Source organism: Palaemon carinicauda, unplaced genomic scaffold, assembly GCF_036898095.1.
Source record: "Palaemon carinicauda isolate YSFRI2023 unplaced genomic scaffold, ASM3689809v2 scaffold27, whole genome shotgun sequence".
NCBI classification, from domain to species: Eukaryota; Metazoa; Arthropoda; class Malacostraca; order Decapoda; family Palaemonidae; genus Palaemon; species Palaemon carinicauda.
Genome location: NW_027170351.1, coordinates 407501 through 427299, shown reverse-complemented (window position 1 = coordinate 427299; position 19799 = coordinate 407501). Strand labels below are relative to the sequence as shown.

The 19799-nt window shown below is 37.5% G+C and overlaps 2 long non-coding RNA genes across 4 annotated transcripts in view; both read left to right on the top strand.

The window, feature by feature from the left end:
- LOC137636308 (uncharacterized) overlaps positions 1 to 19799 on the top strand; it is a 267899-nt gene that overhangs the window by 73589 nt on the left and 174511 nt on the right. The gene's annotated exons all lie outside the window — the stretch shown is intronic.
- On the top strand, positions 950 to 14727 carry LOC137636311 (uncharacterized). Of its 2 annotated transcripts, XR_011043052.1 has the most exons (7): positions 950 to 1104; positions 4447 to 4615; positions 4996 to 5101; positions 6435 to 6512; positions 8584 to 8661; positions 11043 to 11120; positions 13748 to 14727. It is a non-coding gene; the product is annotated as an uncharacterized lncRNA (long non-coding RNA). The 2 variants fall into 2 exon arrangements; XR_011043051.1 differs by lacking the exon at positions 8584 to 8661.

Sequence of the window (19799 nt, the reverse complement as noted above, 5' to 3'; positions counted from 1 at the left end):
TATATATATATATATATATATAGAATTGAATATATTACTCCAAATGAAAATAATTTACTTATTTTAATATATTCGTCTCGTACTATTATTATTATTATTATTATTATTATTATTAGCTAAGCTACAACCCTAGTTGGAAAAGCAGGATGCTATAAGGCATATATGGGCTCCAACAGGGAAAAATAGCCCAGTGAGGAAAGGAAATAATGAAATAGATAGAATAGTGTACTTGAGTGTACCTTCAAGCAAGGGAACTATGTCTTGGATTAGAGTTCTCTTGCTTGAGGGTACAATCGGGCACACTATTCTATCTTATTTCTTTTCCTCTTATTTTTTTTTTTGAAGTTTTCATAGTTTATACATGAAATTTCTGTTCTAATGTTGTTACTGTTCTTGAAATATTTCATTTCAATTGTTCATTACCTCTCTTTTAGTTTATTTATTTCCTTTCCTCACTAGGCTATTTTTTCCTGATGGAGCCCCTGGGTTTATAGCATCTTGCTTTTCCAATTAGGGTTGTAGCTTAGCCAATAATAATAATAATGATAATAATAATAATCTGGTTAGTCAAAGTTCCAGTAGCACTCTAGTGGTAGTATCTCGACGGGTGGCAGGTACCTTGGCCAACCTACTACCTGCTGTGAAATAATGCAAGATTTACATTTTTATCTAGACAGCATTTTGCATTACTGAAAATTCGTTGATAATTAATTATATTAATTTTTAAGATCATGCCATTCATTTATAATTGAAATCCAGTGTTTTATAGGTCATAATGAAAGGATAATATTGAAGCTGTAACGACAAATTTAATATTAATTGGATGAAATATGATATATTAAAGATATTCATAATATATCATTGTGATTTACGAAAGTATATGGTAGATAAATGGTTTAAAACAAAGTCTATAGACCTTGGTTGAAAATACAGTTCCCTTCGTGGTTCGCAAGGCTGTTGGAACGTTCCCTTCGTGGCTCGCAAGTCTGTTGGAACGTTGACAAAAATGTAAACAAAGTCACGTGACCTAACATGTGTGTTGTGATAGTGCGCGGCAAGTTTCGTTCAAGAAAACCTTGTCTCTCCTGCTACAATTAGCTTATTGTAAGTATTTTCACGCAATTAATTATGTTTTTAAACATCCAAAGAATAAACTAACATCTCAGTGTACTGTCTAAGACGTACTATTTGGTATTTGCTGGCAAAGACAAGACTAATCGAGAATCAGTCTCCTGGTAAGTTGGTACGTGATTGTCTACAATTGTGTAACAAAGTTGGCTGTTGTGTTTCTACTGATGGCTGGTATAAGCTAAGGCTATGCCAGAAGAATGCCATTGAAAATTAAATTACTCTGATGATTATAAATAATTACTTTGGTTTATGAATAGCACGTAAAACGACTAGCCAATAAGGCCTCTTGTCATCTGTCTGCCAACCCTACCGTAGATTTAAATTGCTCATGCTATGGTCTCGTTTATATTTCTGAAATAGGAGAAACCATTTTGAAGTAGATTTATTCAACCTACGTTATTTTCATATCTAAAATAACCTTAATGACTTATTTTTCGTAATTGTAGTAGGAGTTTATTGTAGTCTTGGTATAAGCATTACTTAAGGTTTCCAAAGTGTGATTGTGAATGGGTTATGGACAGTAAAGGTTTAAAGGCCGCTCATGAATGGCAGAGGCAAGGGACAGTGACAATGTCCTAGACTAGAGACTGACCATTTATACATACGAAATTCGCCCAAGGTAGGACCAAGGAGGGCCAGGCAATGGCTGCTGATGACATTGCAATTAAACCTATAGGCTCCCACAAACCTCCCATCCTTAGCTCACAAGGATGGTGAGGTTGCAGTGACCAAAGGAACTAATGAGTTTGAGCGGGACGCAAACCCCAGTCTGGCATTCACCAGTCAGCGACGTTACTCCATCGGCCATCACAACCCTAAGCCTATTGTAATTACCTAAATAGTTTATTGATGAATTTTACCTTTAGTATTTACCTTTAGTGTGGTCATATGGTACCTGAATAGGGTAATTTGACTAATACCAAAGCTTAACTTGGTATAGGTGGGCAAAGCCTACCCAGGAAATAAGTTGGGATTACCCTACTGTATATTGGTTAGGTGGTTGAGGTTATTATAGGTTTTGCTTCCCTGTAATTGTTATTGTGGATTCCATGCTATTTCTTTATCCCTAAACCAGCCATAGTTTAAGCTGTAAATTTACCCCCCATTCCTTATCTGCTCCTACTTTGAAGTTTTCTGCTGTATCCCTGCTCCTATTTCCTTCGTTCTTGCTTTCCATTCTCTTCGGGTTCAGGGACGAGGCATAGCCTCTACAATAGCGCGTACTATAATCTAACTATTTTGAGTTTACTTTCTTTTATGCTGCTTTGTCATTTTCTCTATATCAGGTATAATATTCATTTTGTATTTTCTAAATTTGTTTCACTTAATAAAAATGAACCTATTATTTTTTTTTTAGGTCTTCCTCGTAGGGTTGCGGAAGCTCGGTTATTTCATTCCTTTTATATATTCCTGGCAAAAAAACAAATAATGGTTTAAATGACCTTCAATTCTCATTGCTAGACTATAGAGGCCAAATTTTGTGAATATGACCCATGCAATGCTATTCCCGATACAAACGTTGTCTCTTGCGTAATAACGTTATTGTACCATATTTATGAAATTTGTCCTGTGTCCCATATCAACCATCTTTGGGTCCCGTATTTTAAAGATCTGAAAAAATATTTATTTCAGTGAAATTTTTAAAAATATTTTTATAAGGATTATGGAAAGGCTTTCATCATAATATCCTTTAAAACTGCAAAACATGCTTGATTGTAATATTCTGATGCCTCGACATATGTAATGAATGTAGCCAAGTCTCTGCTTGTGTAACTTTACGAAAGTTGTGTGTCCATGTTGTTCAACTACCTCTCCAATTTAAGTACCCCTTATTTCAGTTTTCTAAGTCTGGTCACCCTGGAGGACACAGGTATCTAATGTAGGCTTCATACTCTATAGTATGTACATGGAGTTCTAGGTTTTGATTCCTAAGGGTGCTGATAAGAACTTGAAATATTGACCAAAATGTCACCTTATTAGTTATTTACCTCTGCCAACCAAGTTGGAAGGAGGTTATGTTTTATCCCCTGTTTGTTTGTTTATCTGTTAACAGTTCCCTGGCTACAATTTTAATCGTAGAGTAATGAAACTTGCAGGGATTACCTGTTGTGTAAAAAGCTGGCAATTATTAAATTTTGTAAGGTCAAGGTCACGGTCAAGCAAAAGGTCCAATACACGTAATCAGCCATAAGTTTGGACATCGTGGTCACAGGGACTTTAAACTTGCCTCATAATTGAGTGTATTAAAGTCCACGCCAATTAATACATGTTAGGGTCGAGGAATAAGCTCCCTCTAGTATTTATTAGTTTTTGCCTAGAGATCTTGTAATGTAGTTGATACTGGGGGGAGAGAGAGAGAGGTGTGCATCGAACCAAAACAGAACAGCGAGAAGGAGCTATCTAAGCATGATTATTATGACTCGTGCACCAAGTTTTTGTCAGAGGTCAGTGAACATAGTTAGGGACAGTAATTTGGCATATTCAAGGAACTGAAATTGTGTTTTATGGACAAGAAAAGTTTCTGATGAAAATGAGTTATATCCGTAGGGTGGATAGTCTGTATTGTGTGTTTCCGATCGCCAGATTGTGCGTCATGGAAAAGCAACTTTACTCAGTTTTAACTGTATTCATCTGAGGACCTTGCAATACAAATATAGTCTGTACAACTATCCGTAGAATAAAAATAAGCTCTTAGATGCTGTTAAGCCTTTTCTTTTAAAAACAAGATGACAAAAACGGCCTGTAAAGAACGGCAGGCCTTAGAAATGAGTACGACAAGATGGTTTCACATATACACTTAAAGTAATAATACCGATTGTCTACTAATCAGGGTATTTCCGGAGAGAAAGAAAAACTTAAACCATAACCTAGTGCACTATAAGCATTAGCTTGTAAAGGTTTACTTGACAAATTCAAGACAAAATCAGGGTTATCATGTTTATTCCAATCAGTGAATTGATAAAATTATCTGTTAAAGACTTTAAATTTATTTTTAATGTAAAGTACTACCTGCAAAAGTTTGGAATGGCAATGGGTAATCCCCTATCCCCAGTACTCAGTAACCTTTACATGGAATTTTTCGAAGTTAAACTGTTACCAGCGATTTTGCCTAAAGGGGTTCTTTGGTTTCGTTAAGTTGACGATATTTTTTTGTGTTTGGCCTACATATGAGAATCTAAATATTTTTTTGGAAAAGTTAAATAGTTTAGTATACTCCATAAATTTCACTATTGAAGAAGAGAATAATTGTAAATTGCCATTTTTAGATGTTTTAGTGCATAGAAATAATAGAAGATTTGTTTTTGATATTTACAGGAAAGCAAGTGCTAAAATGGCTTCCATATTAATATTTGGGCACTCCCCAAGAGAAATTAGTTCACTAAACTTTCAAGTGGGCTCCACAAGGCACTAGAAAAGTGGGAAGACCCAGGCCTACATGGCTGAGGACTATGAAGCATGAAGTGGGATGGGAGATGATGAAAGGGTAAGTATTGATTTAAAAGGTCAAAATAGAGACGACTGGCGAAATCTAACTGAGGCCCTTTGCGTCAATAGGCGAGGAGGAGATGATGATGACTATATTCTGGGGATATTATGTATATACATCAACAAATTTGACACAAATGTTACACGAGTTCTGTGTTAGCAGTCCTATGAGTGGCCATCAATGCTTTTAATGTATAATCTTATTATTGGCGAATAACCTTCCAGTGTTATTCATTGGAAAACTTGTGTAAAAAGACTGGCTTACTGCACTGACATTTTTTTTTCTTATCATTGCTTTCTTTTTTTCAATTCAATAGATTTTACTTGTTTCCAGAAGTATTTCATGACATGCTTATCCATGAATGATCTTATTTTCAGATCATGAAAGTTTGCTGAAGTAAATCGAGCTACTGAACAGCAAGTACACTAATAGAGAACGCACCAAGAAACCGCATGACTTAAATGCAAAAACCAAGTTCTCTAGGTAAGAGATGAGGATTATTTTCTATTTAATTTAAAAAAACACCCCTTTTAAAAAGCAACAAAGGAGGAAGCTATAGTCCATTTCTTTTAGCGATGCATATTTGCACCGACTCGCAACGGTGCCCTTTTAACTTGGAAAAGTTTCCTGATCGCTGATTGGTTGGACAAGATCATTCTAACCAATCAGCGATCAGGAAACTTTTCCGAGCTAAAAGGGCACCGCTGCGAGTCGGTGCAAATATGCATTGCTAAAAGAAATGGACTATAGTCCTTGGGTTAGAGGTCTGATCATGGAAAATTATCCACATCGTTAATGCACAGTAAATCATATTTGAACTAATTATTAGAAAAAAAAATTCTCCCTCTCTCTCTCTCTCTCTCTCTCTCTCTCTCTCTCTCTCTCTCTCTCTCTCTCTCTCTCTCTCCCCTCCTCCTCCTCCTCTTCCTCCTCCTCCTCCTTCAATCAATCATAAACCTTAAATGAGGTACAAAAAACTAAGTCAAATTTAAATTCAACATTGTTTACTTTCTTCCAATTTCTTTTAATTTGTCCAAAAGAATCCTATTTTTTTCTGTTGTTTTTTCCATTAACCCTTTTACCCCCAGGCTATTTGGAAATTTCCACCCCTTAACCCCCAGGGGTTAATTTTTTTCCCAGCACATTTTGCAGGATATTTTTTTCAAATTGCTCTAACAGCCTTAATTTTTGTCATAGAGAGGTCAGGTTGGTCTCATTCTTTTGGAAAATGCCTGAATTTTTTTCAAAAAATTATCAAAAATATGAAAAAAAGATTTTTATAGCATTTTTTTTTTTGCAAGGACGTACCGGTACCTCCATGGGGGTAAAGGGATGGCTTTTGTGAAACGTACCTGTACGTCCTTTGGGGGTAAAAGGGTTAAGTGATTTTCTTTTTACTGGCTTCCCTTTGGCCAGGTTGCCCAATCCACCGGCCTCAGCTATTATAATTGAGTAATAATTGACTCTATGGTTTATAAATTTAGCTATTGGATGTTTACAAAATACACATTATGTAACCTCCTGTGTAATGTTATCGAAACACTAAACCTATTTTGGATTTCGCTGTGGAATATACTATATTGAGTTAGTGACTTTTTTTTGTATGTGGGGAGACTTAGAGACTTGTCCGTATGACTTTGATATAAATTGTATTAGTTTACTGTTTTCCTTATTCAATGATACTAGGTGTAGTCTGGAAATTATATTACCTATATTGTTCAACAATACGTAAACAGAATACTACGATGAATAGCAACACTGAATAATTATCTGTGTTTATAAAATTCTGTAACTAATTTGGTATTGTGATCGACAGGTGCCCTGCAAATCAGCGGTCAAAGAGGGAACCGACAGTAAATGCCAGGAATTGGATCTTTTCAACTACAGGTTAAAGGTGAGTGCTACATGTAGTAGTAGGTATGCTTTAGACGCAAAATATCTCGCTGAAGCATTTTTGTTTTTGCCAAGCCTTAACTATATAAGGAGAGATTGACTTGGTTCCTACAGTTGAAACCCTTGCTGGTGTATCAGGCAGAGCATCCAGGGGTATGATGTAAGAGACAACTGCCTGTCATCTAGAGATTTAACAAGAAGGGTCGAGTGACACGCCATTTTATCAGAAGTCTGACAGTGTTATGTTTCCAAGGTTTTGTTTAAAAGTTTTAGTACTGGACAATGCTCCTGCTCACCTGCTCACTTGAGTCCATTGACTAGCCAGACAGGAGTGGATCCCTCTCTCTGGTTACAGCTCATTTTTCCTTTCCCTGTACATAATACACCAGATAGTCTGGCCTATTCTTTCCACATTCTTCTCTGCCCCCATGCACCTGACAATACTGAGATTACCAAACAATTCTTCTCTCCAGGGGGTTAACTCCTGCACTGTTAATTGTTCAGTGGCCACTTTCCCTTGGTAAGGGTAGGAGAGACTCATTAGCTATCTTAGGTATCTCTTCTAGGAGAAGGACACTCCAAAGTCAAACCATTGTTCTTTAGTCTTGGGTACTGCCATAGCCTCTATACCAGTCTTCCGCTATTTCGGAATAGAGTTCTCTTGCTTCAGGGTAAACTCGGTAACGCTATTCAATCTTTGTTTCTCTTCCCCTTAATTTTTTTAACTTTTTATAGTTTATATATGCAAGATCTATTTAATTTTGTTACTCTTCTTAGAATATTTTATTTTAGTTGTTCATTATTTCCTTGTTTCCTCTACTCACTGGGCTATTTTTTGCTATTAGCTCCCCAGGGCTTATAGTATCCTGCTTTTCCAAGTAGGGTTGTAGCTTAACTAGTAATAATGATAATTATAATAATAATAATTATTTGGAGCATATGGACCAAGGTGTCATTGCTTTTTTGAATTCAAGTCCTACTGTTTTCGAAGGACATTTATTAAGGGCTCAGAAGAAACTGACAGCAACAAGGAATGATTAAACTTGAGAAGTCGTCTCACAAATTACTGTTGCCTGTGTGGACGCAACTTTATTCTTTGTTCCTGAAAGATGATTGGTCCAAACCTTAGGGAGTAAAGAAGTATTTTACTCTAAGTCTTGGTAAACAACCCAATAATAAGATAAAAGTTCTATAAGGCAATAGTCTTATCATCGGAGAAGTTCGAAGTAAAAAAGGGATTTTGACGAAGGAAAAATCTATTTCTGGGCGAGAGACCTGTGCCGCTCCGAGAAATGCTCCTTTTGCATCATTTCTAAGGTATATAACTGCGATGAATTACCAGAGAAAAAAGTTGCATAGGAATGCCAGGGTTGAACCCAGCTCGCTCACCTATATAAGGTGTCGGTATAATACTGGGGCGTGATAAATCACAACCAGAGGTCTCGCGCCATGTAGATATCTCCACCTCAATATCCCCGTTACAGCGAGGTGCCGTTCAACACCCACCACTGAATGCTACTACCACCATCTCAACCCACGCCAACTACGTCACTCCTTTTCATAGCATCATCGCTTCCGCTTGTTGTGATTTTTTGGCTGTGTTTTTCGGCGTTTTTTCTCCGCTCTAGTGCAAGATGTCGGATGCCCAAGATTGGGAGTATCTTGCCTAACTTTTACTTGTATAGTTCAGTAAAGTCATATCTTTCCCTTTAACTGCAAAACGGAAAGGTTTATAATTTAGTTGTTAAGTGATTTTCTTTTTACTGGCTTTCCTTTGGCCAAATTGCCCAATCCACCGGCCTCAGCTATTATAATTGAGTAATAATTGACTCTATTTATAGTTTATAAATTTAGCTATTGGATGTTTACAAAATACACATTGTGTAACCTCCTGTGTAATGTTATCGAAACACTAAACCTATTTTGGAGTTCGCTGTGGAGTATACTATATTGAGTTAGTGACTTTTTTGTATGTGGGGAGACTTAGAGACTTGTCCGTATGACTTTGTTATAAATTTTATTAGTTTACTGTTTATAAAGTTCTGTAACTAATTTAGTATTGTGATTGACAGGTGCCATGCAAATCCGCGGTCAAAGAGGGAACCTACAGTCAATGCCAGGAATCGGATCTTTTCAACTACAGGTTAAAGGTGAGTGCCACATGTAGCAGTAGGTATGCTTTAGATGCAAAATATCTCGCTGAAGCATTTTGTTTTTGCCAAGCCTTAACTATATAAGGAGAAATTGACTCGATTCCTACAGCTGAAACCCTTGCTGGTGTATCAGGCAGAGGATCCAGGGGGGATAATGGAAGAGACAACTGCCTGTCATCTAAAGATTTAACAAGAAGGCTCGAGTGATTGCTTTACACACCTTTATTTCACCAGACGTCTGACAGTGTTATGTTTCCAAGGGTTTGTTTAAAGTTTTAGTACTGGACAATGCTCCTGCTCACTTGAGTCCATTGACTAGCCAGACAGGAGTGGATCCCTCTCACTGGTTACAGCTCTTTTTTCCTTTCCCTGTACATAATACACCAGGTAGTCTGGCCTGTTCTTTCCACATTCTTCTCTCCCCTCATGCACCTGACAATACTGAGATTACCAAACAATTCTTCTCTCCAGGGGGTTAACTCCTGCACTGTTAATTGTTCAGTGGCCACTTTCCCTTGGTAAGGGTAGAAGAGACTCATTAGGTATCTTTAGCTTCTCTTCTAGGAGAAGGACACTCCAAAATCAAACCATTGTTCTTTAGTCTTGGGTACTGCCATAGCCTCTGTACCAGTCTTCCGCTGTTTCGGAATAGAGTTCTGTTGCTTCAGGGTAGACTCGGTAACGCTATTCAATCTTTTTTTCTCTTCCCCTTAATTTTTTAAACTTTTTATAGTTTGTATGTGCAAGATCTATTTAATGTTGTTACTCTTCTTAGAATATTTTATTTTAGTTGTGCATTATTTCCTTGTTTCCTCTCCTCACTGGGCTATTTTTTCCTATTAGCTCCCAAGGGCTTATAGTATCCTGCTTTTCCAAGTAGGGTTGTAGCTTAACTAGTAATAATGATAATTATAAAAATAATATTTGGAGCATATGGACCAAGGTGTCATTGCTTTTTTGAATTCAAGCCCTACTGTTTTCAAAGGGCATTTACTAAGGGCTCAGAAGAAACTGACAGCAACAAGGAATGATTAAACTTGAGAAGTCGTCTCACAAATTATTGTTGCCTGTGTGGACGCAACTTTATTCTTTGTTCCTGAAAGATCATTGGTCCAAACCTAAGGGAGTAAAATATTTTACTCTAAGTCTTGGTAAACAACCCAATAATAAGATAAAAGTTCTATAAGGCAATAAATAGTCTTGTTATCGGGGTAGTTCGAAGTATAAAAGGGATTTTGACGAAGGAAAAATCTATTTCTGGGCGAGAGACCTGTGCCGCTCCGTGAAATGCTCCTTTTACATCATTTCTAAAGTATATAACTGCTATGAATTACCAGAGAAAAAAGTTGCATAGGAATGCCAGGGTTGAACCCAGCTCGCTCACCTATATAAGGTGTCGGTATAATACTGGGGCCTGATAAATCACAACCAGAGGTCTCGCGCCATTTAGATATCTCCTCCTCAATATCCCCGTTACAGCGAGGTGCCGTTCAACACCCACCACTGAATGCTACTACCACCATCTCAACCCACGCCAACTACGTCACTCCTTTTCATAGCATCATCGCTTCCGCTTGTTGTGATTTTTTGGCTGTGTTTTTCGGTGTTTTTTCTCCGCTCTAGTGCAAGATGTCGGATGCCCATGATTGGGAGTATCCTGCATAACTTCTACTTGTATAGTTCAAGTCATATCTTTGCCTTTAACTGCAAAACAGAAAGGTTCATAATTTAGTTGTTAACCCTTTAACCCCCAGGCTATTTGGAAATTTCCAACCCTTAACCCCCAAGGGGTTATTTTTTTCCCAGCACATTTTGCAGTATATTTTTTTTCAAATTGCTCTAACAGCCTTAATTTTTGTCATAGAGAGGTCAGGTTGGTCTCATTCTCTTGGAAAATGCCTGAAGTTTTTCAAAAAATTATCAAAAATATGAAAAAAAAAATTTTATAGCATTTTTTTTGCAAGGACGTACCGGTACGTCCATGGGGGTAAAGGGATGGCTTTTGTGAAACGTACCAGTACGTCCTTTTGGGGTTAAAGGGTTAAGTGATTTTCTTTTTACTGGCTTCCCCTTTGGCCAAGTTGCCCATTCCACAGGCCTCTGCTATTATAATTGAGTAATAATTGACTCTATGGTTTATAAATTTAGCTATTGGATATTTACAAAATACACATTGTGTAACCTCCTGTGTAATGTTATCGAAACACTAAACCTATTTTGGAGTTCGCTGTGGAATATACTATTTTGAGTTAGTGACTTTTTTTTGTATGTGGGGAGACTTGGAGACTTGTCCATATGACTTTGATATATATTTCATTAGTTAGTTTACTGTTTATAATTTTATAGTTTTGTAACTAATTTGGTATTGTGATTGACAGGTGCCCTGCAAATCAGCGGTCAAAGAGGGAACCGACAGTAAATGCCAGGAATCGGATCTTTTCAACCACAGGTTAAAGGTGAGTGCCACATGTAGTAGTAGGTATGCTTTAGACGCAAAATATCTCGCTGAAGCATTTTTGTTTTTTAAATATAAAACTTACCCGCTGGTTATATAAAGAGCTGAAGTCTCCTGACGCCCTGGCAGAAATTAAAAATCTCACGCTATCGAAGGTGTATACCCGCACCCTAGCGGTAGTTCAGGTGGAACAACAACAACACCTTCAGTTCTTCTTCTGCCCGTCTAGCTGGCTGTCATATTGAAGTTCACTCTCGTGGTTTTACTCTTTTGGGAAGTTGTTTGGTGATGTACAACGTTCTTTTCTGAGTTTAAGCTATCGTTAATTGTTTTCTCTTTATTCTAATCTTGAAATCTTTTTGTTTGAGGTTGTGGAGGGTGCGTCTGCACGATCTTGTCGTTCACCTAGCCTAAGACCTCTTTCGAGCTCTCGAACCCATGGGAGAAGTAATGTCGAACGGCTTAAGGGAACGAGAAGCGTCATCAATCATGCAGACGTCCCCTCGAACGTTCCTGTTGCCGTAACTCAGGCCGTTCACCCTCATCGTAGGAAAGATGAGGTTCAGGCGTTATCCCCGTCTTCCGATGAAGGGCTATGCTTTTGTTTTTACTAATTTTTAATAGGATAGCTGAATCCGTTGTAAGAATCATAGCTACTATTTTATAGATACGATTCTCAAATTATCCCGGCCCTTCCGGAACGGAAGGAGATATTGAGGAAGGAGAGGACTAATTGGTGAGGGACCTCTGGTCGTGGTTCTAACACACCCCAGTTACTATACCAACACTCAGAGTGAGCGAGCTGGATATATTCCGGGCATTCCATGCAACTTTTTTCTCAGGTATATTTAGCTGAATGCCCTACTGCGGAGGTAGCAGCAGTAGGGGACTCAGCAGTATGAAGCTTCATCTGTGGTGGAAAATGTGGGAGGGTGGGCTGTGGCACCCTAGCAGTACCAGCTGAACTCGGCCGAGTCCCTTGTTAGGCTGGAGGAACGTAGAGAGTAGAGGTCCCCTTTTTGTTTTGTTTCTTGTTGATGTCGGCTATCCCCCAAAATTGGGGGAAGTGCCTTGGTATATGGATGGATGGATATTTAGCAGTATTTATACCTTAGAAATGGTGCTATAAGGAGCATTTCACTGGGTGACACAGGTTCCTCGCCCAGAAATAGATTTTTCCTTCGTCAAAATCCCTTTTTTTTTACCGATTCTTAAATTGGGCTTTCAAAGCATCAGTTACAGATTGAAGTACAGTACGTTTAAGATAGTTATTATCATTTAATTTTCAAGTTTATAACCCAGCCCTTATACAATTATTCTAAACTAGGCCCATCAAAATGTATTGCATGGAAATTATAATAGTCCCTCGGTGGTTTATCGTCTGCAGACTTTATGTAGCTGTTGCTTTGCCTATTACTTGCAGCTCTACAATCATTTGTCGTCAATTCTAGTACTCTGAAAGTTGCACCGCTTATAAGAACTAGAGGGGCACTCAGTAGAGCTTCCTGGTCCCAATTTTAACCCTTTTACCCCCAAACTATTTGGAAATTTCCAACCTTTAACCCCCAAGGGGTTATTTTTTTTTCCCAGCACATTTTTCAGTATATTTTTCTTAAATTGCTCAAACAGCCTTAATTTTTGTCATAGAGAGGTCCGGTTGGTCTCATTCTCTTGGAAAATGCCTGAATTTTCTCAAAAAAATATAAAAAAATAAGAAAAAAAATTTTTATAGTATTTTTTTGCAAGGACGTACCTGTACGTCCATGGGGGTTAAGGGATGGCTTTTGTGAAACGTACCAGTACTTTCTTTTGGGGGTAAAAGGGTTAATCACAGAGTAATGAAACATGTAGGGATCAACTGATATGTGAAAAGCTGGAAATGATTGAATTTTGGAAGGTCAAGGTCTAAAGTCAAGCAGGTCAAGAAATAAGACGCTGTGACGGAGGTCTGCGCTCTACTTGGTGCCACTCTGGTTATTACTGTTATAGTCTATTGAACGTGAGGTGATAGATTCACTTTTACAGCTCCATATAAGCCTGGTTCACTGCATTTAAAACATGTACTTATTTTATTACTGTTCTAATTAGAATTAGACCATGGGAGAGACTATCAAAACAGTTTATTAGGTAGTCATACAGTTTGTTTTGCTCTTGCTAAATTAAAGTCATTTGGCCGTTTGTCAGCTCATTTATCATATGTTGAATGCAAGTTGAGAATGTGCATTGTGGCCACAGAGTCTTCCTGTATATCATAATTATTGACATCACCATCGAATGGTTTTGCCAATAACCTTGGCTCGTAACCTGTTGGCATATTCACGGCGATAAATAATTTGCATTAAATACTCTCTCTTCAAGGATGCGTTGGATAAATTAAGATAAAGGAGGTTGTAATGAAACTGTGTCCTTCTCTCAACGCTTTATTTGGAACTAAGAAAATTTACAATCTGCTCAAATGAGTTAGGGCGCTTACATGATTAAAATGGATAATGAAGTACAGTATCAGAGAAAATTGACAGAACAGTAAAGCCAGTCTTTGATTATTCTTACCCATTGCAAGCTATTCTGTGGAACAGCAACATTTTCCAAATGTCCAACAATGCTCTAATGTAGGATTTTCCATTTCAGGAGACCCCGATGATGATATGCACTTCTTCCTCGAGGCAAGATCCGGAGAAATGAGGTCAAGCGTAGAAGAAATATTGCCAGGATAGAAGCTTCTCTGAACTCTTGTACCTTATACCCCACTTTACCTTTTAAGTTTTGATCCTGTTTGTGGATGGGGCCTTTCCTTTCCTTATTGCTTTCAGCCTGAAATCTGCCACTACCAGTTTATGAGGTTCTATGGATTTATTTGTAATCTTACAATCCGTAATGGTTTTCTTGGGTATCTAACACATAGTAAATTTGTGAAACATTTTGTCCATTTTATGTTACTCAATGACTTCTCCTTTTCTCAAACTTCTGTATTCATGACAATTCATAGCTTCTGCTAATTCCATCAATCTTTCACCTTCCTGATTGTTTCTTCCAAAACTGTTATCCCCAGATAACACTAGCAGTTCACTCCTTCGAGCTCTTCCTATGTATTCTAGTAGTTTCCCTCTAAATTCATGCTGTTTTTCACCACACCTTTAAGGGACACATGTCGAGAGGATATGCCATATTATCTTTCTCATGAGCTTGATTTCTGACATTTTCCTGCAAATCTTAAAGTAGATTAATTCCTCCCACATTTCTCCTTGTATTTTCCCTTGCATAGTAAACTTTATATCCTTCCCCAAGATTTCTTGCACGTTTCCCCTTCCGGTTTCTCTCCTGTATATGTAAAAGTCCTTCTTTTCCTTCTATGCATGACATCCACTGACTACTTGAGCCTAAGGGACAGTGTAGAGAGATTTAATAACTTTGTTCCATAGGGTGCTAATAGTATAATATGATTATGAATTTGATCCCATAGGTTTATGTAAGTACAATATTCATGCCTAGCAAGGAAGATTGTAGTAATTGTGTTTGGAATAATAAAAAAATGTAGACTTTATTCAAGTTGAGTGTACAGCCCAAAAAATATATGCAGTGATGGAGACCTGAGAAGTTTTCTTTCATTAATAAACTTACAATTCTTTTGGAATTTAGCAGTTGTTTCAAAAACCCCCCGGACACATAATCCATAATTTTATTTTATTCCTACGCAAGTTCAAACCCTCATTATATATGTATGAGTTTACTCCTGAGTCATTTAGTTATGACCAGAATTCAAGTTGTATGATTCTGGTAACATTGTATGCTTACCAACTGCCTCACCCCTGTGTAGGAGTGGCCGAGTTAGCAAGACGGCGCCGTCTCCTGGTCTCCCTAGTAGACGTACGTCTTTACTACCGCTTCCTCGCTATGATTTTATGCTTGTGCTTTGGGCTTTATGTATGAGTAATTACGAGAGCTGTTCAAAGTAGTGTGAGACTTTTGGAGACCAGTTTTAGATGTTTTTCATCACAAGTTTCTATTTTAAACCAGGTTCTCCATAGAGACCACTTTCACAGTGTTAGCTGCAATTCAAAGGTGGAGATAAGTTGTAAATACCTGTGCTCTGTCACCGGGCTGGATCAGGATTCAATAACTTAATCTTTGTAGAAAATATTTATATTAATCTTGATCGCTCTCAAACAAAAACAACTCGACTACTTCCCACCAAAGTACATAATGTCTGCATGTGTTAAAGATACTGAGGTACACCAGTTTTATAGAGTAAATAGAACTTGGACATTTTTAACGGACACTAAATACCTCAAGTTTGTTAGAAGACAGAATTTGTCAGTTTAAGTTATGTTTTGAATGCTCTTCACTGAATGTTTTCAGAAGTCACAGCCCCAGTAGCAGAGTGGTTATTATTATTATTATTATCATTATTATTATTATTATAAGAGTTATTACTTCCTAAGCTACATCCCTAGTTGGAAAAGTAGGATGTTATAAACCCAAGGCCCCCAACAGGGAAAATAGCTATGTGAGGAAAGGAAATAACGAAATCTACTACAAGAGAAGTTAAAGAATAATAACATTAAAATAAATCTTTCATATATAAACTATAGAAACTCAAAATAACAAGAAGAGAAATAAGATAATAGTGTGCCAATGTGTACCCTCAAGCAAGAGGAAATTTTTCTTAGAGACACTGAAGTGCTCATAAACAATTGAGTGGCCATTCTTTGACGACCGTTTTGTGGAACTTCTTAACGAGGCTCGGGATTGTCGTCTATTTTGAGAAGTCCTTTTTAAGTCGGACTGTTAATATTTTATCTGGAGAGGATGATAGCCTCTTTCTTTCAGGGCTTTTATGTTGAAGCGACTTACAAAATTTCTGCTTGTGGTCAAAATATTGAAGGAATAAATGTAGTTTTGTTCCACAATTGGATGGTCCTGTAAAGAACTATGCCCTCTGGGAATACATAGCTAATGCTCGATTGGGTTGAATCTGAAGTCTGCTTGGCATAGGTCATTCATTTACTTTGTTAAGCTTGTTGTACAAGATTTTTCATAATTCTGACCATCCTTTGCATTCAGATCTTCCCGGACAATTCTATCCTGTTCGTAATACTAGGCAGTCAGTTAATTCTAATAGCCAGGCCTTCTCCATCATGAGGCTCAATACTATGCAGTACTCTAGAAGTTTTATTCCAGCTGTTACCAAGTTGGGGAATGATCTTCCTAATCGGGTAGTTGAATCAGTAGAACTTCAAAAGTTCAAAGTTGGAGCAAATGCTTTTTTGTTGACCAGGCGGACATGAGTCTTTTTATAGTTTATTTATGATATATTTGTTTTTGATGTTAATAGTTTATATATGACATGTCTGTTTTGACGTTGTTACTTATTTTAGAATGATTTATTGTTAATTTGTTCTCTTCATTTATTTATTTCCTTATTTCCTTTCCTCACTGGGCTATTTTTCCCTGTTGGAGCCCCTGGGCTTATAGCATCTTGCTTTTCCAACTAGGGTTGTAGCTTGGATAGTAATAATGATAATAATAATAATGCCCTATATATAGTAGTAAGAGAAATCGATACCTGTTTGAGGTTCGAGGTGAGGATGGCAGGGTCATCCTTGCCAAGATTCTTGGACATGATGTGTCCTACCATGCTAGTAGTAATTTTAACTTCATTTCAGAAGCAGGTCTTCTGAACGATATTTAACTTTCAAAATGACATCTTTGCTTTTATGGTTTTAATTGAATATTTTATTTTTTATTCACAATAAACGATATCGGCGTCAATGACCTTAGATGTCAGGATGCCAGAAAACCTTAGATCAATCAATCAATTATAATATTAGGTATGCAGTTAATTCTAATAGTCAGGCCTTCTCCATCCTGAGGCTCAATACTTCACAGTATTCTAGAAGTTTTTATTCCAGCTGTGACCAAGTTGTGGAATGATCTAATCAGGCAGTTGAATCAGTAGAACTTCAAAAGTTCAAACTTGCAGCAAATGTTTTCATGTTGAACAGGCTGACATAAGTTTTTATAATATATTTATGAATTATCTATTTTAATATTACTGTTTTTAAAATCTGTTATTCTAATTGTTCATTAGTTTACTTGTAGTCTATTTTCCCTTTTCCTTTCCTTACTGGGCTATTGTCCCTGTTGTAGCCCTTGGCCGTACAGCATATAACTTTTCCAAGCTTGGATAGTAATAATAATAACAATAATTTTAAAAATGGTCTCTGTTTCAAATATTAAGAATTAAAGGAAACTTCTAAGATAGGTTTTTTTTTTATCTCAATTTTTTATTCTCTGGGTAATGGTTCCCGATCATTATGTTCTGCGATAAGTCTCTTGGAATGAGGCTCTACTTTGGATATTAATTAGCCCTTAGGAAATTTGTCAATTGTAGTCTCACAAAACGGATTTTGAGCGAAGCGAAAAATCTATTTTTGGGTGAGATAGCCATGTCGTCCTGATGGAAGTTCCTATAGGGTAGCTTCCTTGGGTATATTTGACTACGGTGATATTCCCAGAGAATTTACCTTAAAGTACCTAGAATTCTAACTCCTGGAGCGAATATCCCTAAATAAATGAACCAGGGATATTGCGAAATATCAGAGGACGTATTCTTGATACGCCACATAGCAATCTGCACCCCGAACAGAATTAACACTTCGAAGGGGTCAAGTGGCAAGAAAACAAAAAACGAGAAAGAAAGGAGAGCCGCTCGTAAGGTACCTCTCCTCTCTTGCTTTGTATGCGTGCATAGCGCCGCCGACAGCGCCATCTGTATTCCTTTTTGCGTAACTCAACAACTCGGTGTTTTCCCTGTGTTATCTCGTAATTCTAGCTGTGTTTGAGGCAATAGTTCTGTCACACAATCTAGTTAAATAAGGGTGAATGTTGTGCACTTAGGTCTCACGGCAGTTTTGCCATATATGAAACAAGGTTCTACAGAATTGAGAAATTTTTTATCTTTATGACAGAGGAACTTTTAAGTTTCGCCGAAGCAAGGCAAGTCTTCCTTCTTCCTCATTCTGTGTTGGCTTATTTTTCTTTTCATTTCAACCTCTTGTTTATATTTTGGTGCTCATATATACTATACCTCCTCAGCGTATAGGAAGGTGGAACCTATTTTAGGAGGCTGAAAGACCATAGAATTTTAAATAATAAAATAGTAGATCATAAATAAGTCATAACCCTTTTACCCCCAAAGGACGTACTGGTACGTTTCACAAAAGCCATCCCTTTACCCCCATGGACGTACCGGTATGTCCTTGCAAAAAATTGCTATAAAAAAATTTTTTTTTCATATTTTTGATAATTTTTGAGAAAATTCAGGCATTTTCCAAGAGAATGAGACCAACCTAACCTCTCTATGACAAAAATTAAGGGTGTTAGAGCAATTTAAAAAATATATACTGCAAAATGTGATGGGAAAAAAATAACCCCCTGGTGGTTAAGGGTTGGAAATTTCCAAAAAGCCTTGGGGTAAAAGGGTTAAATAATAAAATAGTAGATCATAAATAAGTCTTAATGTATTACAGGGCATGTAGGAGATTTGTATTTTCACATTACTGTTCATACCCACAAAGTATGTGGTCCATTATCTGGATGGAATGACCACATGGACACTCGGCGGAGGTGTCGAGACTCCGCTTATGAAGATTGTCTCCAGTTCTTCCAACTCTAGCTCGATTCAGAGTAACCTAATGCTTTCTACAGAGGTTTGTTCCATAGGGATGAGACTCATAGAGGCTCTGGATGGCTTCACCAGGTGGGCTGTGGTCTGTTTTTCTCTCCAGCATTCTAGGCGGTAAGTTGCTGACTCCATGGGCTCGAGGCTGTTGGTTGTTAACAAGCTCATGCAGAATGTCAATCTGTCTAACCACCTGGTGATTGTAGAGCGGGTTCGTTTCATCTTTCTCTTATTTCTGGGTCTTTCAATGGGCTGTTTGGCAGATGTTCGGTGGTACAATGCCTTCCAATCTATAGACTACTTGGAATTCCAGTGAATCCTCCGTTTACTTTGAAGTTTTGGTCATTCTCAAACTATGGCAAAACCTAACCCAACCTCCCATTGTCATTCTAACATTAATAGCATTTCATTTTAGGCCCCTTTACGTTCACTTGGTTCTGGGGCAAACATTTAAAAAAAACTGTCCATCACTAAGTTCCAATATGGAATCACCTTTTGTGATCTGGTGATGTGGAGTAGCAATATCTTGATCCTTGTTGATGAAATCTTGAATACTCAAGTTTTCCAACTGTCGAAGTTCTTTTTCAACTGACTGAGAATACTGAAGAAGGGCCGTGCCTGATGTCAAAACTTCTCTAATGACAACATCTTCTTGCTGAGCCTTGAAACTTGAGTTCATATCTTCACCTCCCGTTTCACCCATTTTGAGCAATGCATCATTTATTTCTATCAAACGAGATAATCCCGTTTTGTGATACATTGAAATCCACGGATGAATGTACAGTACTCGCTTTTCTATGTACAGTACTGTTCATACAGTAGGGTAAGGGGAGTTCATACCAAGCTGATTAACTATACAGTATAATCTTTTGCAGGAATAATGCAGTACCCTTCCAATCATTTTTCTTGTGCCACGTCTTGACTCAACTTCTAGTTGCCTCTCCAAACCCTACAGAGAGTAGGGCGTGCTGCAAAAACAAATGTGGTTAGACAACGGGT